Raw genomic sequence first — 5,650 nt, forward strand, 5'->3', positions numbered from 1 at the left:
CAAAATGAAATTAAAAATAAAATCATTATTTTAATTATTTTCGTAGGTCGCATTATTTTAATTAAATTCAATTTTAATAAGAATAAAGTCTAAGGATTAATAATTTGGAGATTGATTAATCTTTTAGGACGCGTTTATGTGAACGTGAATTTTAATTAATTCACGTAAATACTTGCATAATTATATGGGCCATTCGTTTTAGCATACGAATGGGTGAATGCATAGAATATATGTTTTATGTAATGCAGGTACTCCAAGTGACTAGTATGGCCATTTAGGATAGTTAAATACGGTATGCGAACCGTTCTATCTTTGAATGTAAAGTTTTTAAATATGGTATGCGAACCATGGAAATTTTGATGTAATTTTATTATTTTCAAGTATTTCAAAGTTTAGAGCTTTAAGTTAGCAATTGAATGAAGTTTCAAGACGATGCCAAGCTAATAAGATGGTGGAAAAGATTGGATGCTTCAAGACAAGTGATTTGGGCCATACTAGTTCACCAATTTATTTATGCAGTTTATATATATTATGCTTGAATGAATGTATATTATGCATGAATAGGTTGATTGTATGACTCGATTAGATTTAGTTCACTAAATAATCGAACCAACATAGAAACAACTAGGTCCAAAGTAATATTGAGTTCAAAAGTTGCCTTCCTAATCAAGCACTTACAAAAATCTAAGGATCTAAGATAGTAGGTTTCCGCCAAAGCGAGGTGCTATTTTAGTTGACTAATTAGGTGGTAAGGCGTCCCAAAGGAGCACGTTGATTGTGGTTTCAACTCAAACAACAATGGCATTATGTTGTGGCAATGGGATAAATTATGGTATTAATTTATTAACCAAGAGTAATTTGGAGATTACTAGCAATAGGTTTTGCTTACCTAGAATCTTAAAATACTTAAAACATGCCAAAGCTGCTTAAGGATTTAGGACTTTTAGGGTCTTGGAATCGTTTCCTTCAGTATGGACCATGTTTTATTTTTGCATGAATGAAATGTTTACTTTGATGGTTGCGTGAATGCTTTTATTTCAAGTTAATAAAGTATGGAAAATGTTTTTCTTTGCTAGTTCATTTTGTAGAATTGTAAATCTTCAACTTTATTGCGTTCGGATAATAGAACTGGGATATTTCCTCGATCGATTAGTAGCGAATTTTGAGAGCGATTCTCAATGAAAAGGAAATGAGAGCGTATCTTGAATGCTATTTTCTTATAGTGATCTTCATGGTTGTTTTCAAACTAAAATTGTAATGGTAGACCAATTGGACCTCATATATTCATAACACTGGGTAGTTTTGGAATAATGAAGTATTGAGTTAAAGACTCATGTATAACCAATGGTTAACAACCAATTTTCTTTTGATTTCATAATGAAATAGACTCATTGGATGTGGTCATTCAAAATGAATAAAAGAAAGGGACTTTATAGGCATAGCAAAGTAAGAAGATCAAGCAAAGAGTAAAATCTTTTGGACTATAAGAAACGTGCTAGAAAGGATAGGAATGGGGAACAAAAGAAATCAATTTAGATATTCTTTTTCTACCTTGAGGTTTATGTTAAAGAGAAACGACTTAGCAAATAAACTCCCATGGTATTAGATTACCGCTTGAGGTTCTAACTCTTGTTAAGAACTCAAATTTCGGGAGCTAAGTCTGGTTATTGACCTACAAGTGGGAAATGAAGCAAAGTTGTGCTACATTAATTGTAGGGTCATCATGTTTGTTTTAAAGTCCTTCTAAACGCTGGAACTTAATGGTATTATGTTCCGTTAATCATCATAATCAATTTCTGTTTTGACACACTAGTAGAAAAAACCCTTATTGCAGCGGGCTTTTAGACCCCTGTTGCAGCGTACATCGTATGCTGCAACTGGGGGGCCTGCAACAAGTCTGAACTTGTTGCAGCGTACAATGTTCGCTGCAAAAAGTACTTTTTTGCAGCATCCATATGCATGTACGCTGCAACAAGTGTCAAAATTTTGGCAAAAATAGTGACTTGTTGCAGCGTACAAAGAAGTGTACGCTGCAAAAAACTCCACTTGTTGCTGCGTACATCTATTTGTACACTGCAACAAGTCTGAAAATTTGCCAAAATTTAGACCCTTGTTGCAGCGTACACATATATATGTACGCTGCAACAAAGCACTTTTGGCGGGAAAATTCTAATTTTGTTTAGGGACTTTGCACCAAATATAGAAACCTGTCATAACAATAATAGAATATCACAACCTGTATAACAAATATATAAACAATAACTGTAGTTTTGTATATATTCCAAAACCAAAGTGCACGTACTAATACATTTAAATATATGTACGTTCCAATTTCAACGTACGCATACATTTTAATACAAAATATTGTTCTATAACATCTAAGCCAACTCGATCAAACGCGCTCAGGCCAATAATAAATACTTTCTGGTAAAAAACTTAGCCCATTGCTCACGAACCACATCAATTTCCTCACTAGCATAAGGCGCATTCCTGTAGTATAGACCTTCAAAAACAAAATTTTGATGGGAGCATTAGATTAAATGTCATTTTAGTCTAAATATGAACTATAACGACCCAATGAGCCTTAAATGTGCATAAATAGATTGAAATGAGTATTTGAAAACTTTAAAAATAAGCATATTAAACATGTAATAAGTTTGAAATAAGTCATTAGGTTCTTTAGTTCACATTTGGGAACGAAAATGTCATTTTAGTCTAAATATGACCTATAACGACCCAATGAGCCTTAAATGTGCGTAAATAGATTGGAAAGGGTCTTGGAAACTTAAAACTAAGAATATTAATCATGTAAAGGGTTTAAAATGAGTCTTTAGATTCTTTAGTTCAAAGTTGGGAGCAAAAATGCCTTATTTTAGCCTAAATATGACCTATAACCACCAAACAAGTCTCAAATGTGCATAAATCGATCGGATTGAGTCTTAGAAACTTAAAACTAATCATATTAATCATGTAATTAGCGGAAGTGAGTCCTTAGGTTCGTTAGTTCAAATTTGGGAGCGAAAATGTCATTTTAGCCTAGATATGACCTATAATGGCCAAATAAGTCTCAAATGTGCATAAATAGATTGGATTGAGTCATGGAAAGTTTAAAATAATCATATGAATCATGTAGAAAGTTTGAAGTGAGTTCTTAGGTTCGTTAGTTCAAAGTTGGGAGCGAAAATGTCTCATTTTAGCCTAAATATGACCTAAAACGACCAAAAAAGTCTCAAATGTGCATAAATAGATTAGACTGAGTCTTGAAAAGTTAAAACTAATCCTATGAATCATGTAATAAGTTTGAAATAAGTTCTTAAGTTCGTTAGTTCAAAGTTGTAAGCAACAATGTCATTTTAGCCTAAATATGACCTATAACGGCCAAACAAGTCTCAAATGTGCATAAATAGATTGCATTGAGTCTTGAAAAGTTAAACTAATCATATGAATCATGTAGTAAGTTTGAAATGAGTTTTTAGGTTCGTTAGTTCAAAGTTGTAAGCAACAATGTCATTTTAGCCTAAATATGACCTATAACGGCCAAACAAGTCTCAAATGTGCATAAATAGATTGGATTGAGTCTTAGAAAGTTTAAACTAATAATATGAATCATGTAGAAAGTTTAAAATGAGTCCTTAGGTTCTTAAGTTTAAAGTTGGGAGCGAAAATGTCATTTTAGCCTAAATATGACCTATAATGACACAATGCATAAATGGATTGGAATGAGTACTAGAAAGTTAAAACTAAGCATATAAAACATTTAGTATTTTTAAAATGATTCATTAGGTTCTTTGGTTCATAGTTGGGAGCGAAAATGTCATTTTAGCCTAAATATGTCCTATAACGACCAAACAAGTCTTAAATGTGTATAAGTAGATTAGAATAAGTCTTAGAAACTTAAAACTAAGCATATTAATCATGTAATAAGTTTAAAATGAGTCCTTAGGTTCTTTAGTTCATAGTTGGGAGCGCAAATGCCTCCTTTTAGCCTAAATATGACCTATAACGTCCCAATGAGCCTAAAGTGCATAAATAGATTGGAAAGAGTCTTAGATCGTTAAAATTATGCATATCAAACATGTAATAAGGTTAAAATGAGTCCTTAGGTTCTGTATAGAAGTATAATATGCAGGAGATAAAACAATATATATTCAAGGATTCCAAACTATACAGTACTTGAGACAAACTTATTTCAAGGCACAGAAGGAAGAACATAAAAAACAAGACACACATATTTTACACTTCACTTTGAAGCAATGGATCTGGCGATGACTAAAAAAGGTTATACTTTTCTAAATGCCTATAAGTTCAACTATATCTATGCTCAGCCTAGATAAGAAAGCACACATAACTATAACAACATTTAAGCCTTACTTGCTGATATGCGTTCAATCTGCCAGAGGGGTCAATATAGTGCAAAGATTCTGGACTTCTAGGATTTCCATTTGAAGCTGCACGAAATCAAAATAAAGCACAATTACAAAGGATTAGTGTGAATATTGTCAATGACTCATCTTGTATTTCATCTATCTTCATCAGCTAGCAAACTTTACATAACAGTAAAATCAACAGTAACCATGAAGTTGAGCTCAAAACCACTAGAAATATAATCAAGAAAACTGTACAGCTGCCTTTCACGGAATGCATCTACATACAGCTGACCCTTAAGAATCTGTAGTGATCATCACCAAGAAATATGATCATTAAAAGTTACAAAAGGAACTCAAAATCAGCAATAAATTCAAGTATTGTTGAGCACAAGCACCTTTTCACGACCATGGTGTTGCTTAACAAAGCTGATGCCAGTCTTGTCTCTGTGCATATTTTCTAAGGCTGAAACTGATGTTTGAAGTTTGCTGTTCAATGAGTATTGCATTTGTTAATAATCTATCATACAGAGACCACACAAGCAACGAAAGTCCACAAGAAAGGACAAAAGAGAAATAAGTAAGGATAACTACCCAGAAATACAACTTCTCATTTCCAACTAAAGTACCTCTGATAACACACAGCTAGCTTCTCCAAGAAAATCCTGATCCGATAACTTGATTGTCTGAACAAATAAAGTTATTTATCAAATGAGAATTTAAAGGTAGATTGTCACATAAAACATTAATTAAAACAAGAGAAGGAAGAAACAAGAAGTAAAGAAAATATACCTTCACTGATACATTGTGATGTGTGGTATCAACATCGAATACATGAAATCTGATAGTGACAAAGAAGAAGAAAATATATGAATCAAACTAAATTTGTATGAGGTCCTTGTGGTGAATGATCATAGAAGCTTGTATAAAGTGTAAAAGAAGGTGCTTACACCAGTGACTGAACAGTCTCAAAATGGTAAGCAACAGATATTTTCCCAATCCAGACAGGGTTCAAATCGTTTAAGATAACCTCTGTACGACCAATTTCCTCAAGAGTCCCATTTCGCTTCTTCATGTAAACTACAGCCATCGGATCACTCTGCATTGAACCAAAGTAACAAGTTCTTACAAAGAGAGCAGCTTGTGCTATCAGTTTTTGCAAAATCTCATTAGTGACACAAGATCAGACTATTGCCAACCAATGTGGGAAACTGTACCTTTGACATGACATCGAGATCAATTAGCTTCGAAGCAGAAAGGGATAAATGCATAACAGAATTGCAATG

The 5,650-nt window shown here is 33.0% G+C and overlaps 1 long non-coding RNA gene across 1 annotated transcript; it reads right to left on the reverse strand.

Moving 5' to 3' along the window:
- Positions 1 to 2,234: 2,234 nt before the first annotated feature.
- Positions 2,235 to 5,056, reverse strand: LOC110800388 (uncharacterized). The gene is made up of 4 exons (XR_008919667.1): positions 4,994 to 5,056; positions 4,763 to 4,853; positions 4,372 to 4,448; positions 2,235 to 2,503 (listed from the first exon to the last, which is right to left on the reverse strand). It is a non-coding gene; the product is annotated as an uncharacterized lncRNA (long non-coding RNA).
- Between the last annotated feature and the right edge of the window lie 594 nt (positions 5,057 to 5,650).

Source organism: Spinacia oleracea, chromosome 4 (genome assembly GCF_020520425.1).
Source record: "Spinacia oleracea cultivar Varoflay chromosome 4, BTI_SOV_V1, whole genome shotgun sequence".
NCBI lineage: Eukaryota > Viridiplantae > Streptophyta > Magnoliopsida > Caryophyllales > Amaranthaceae > Spinacia > Spinacia oleracea.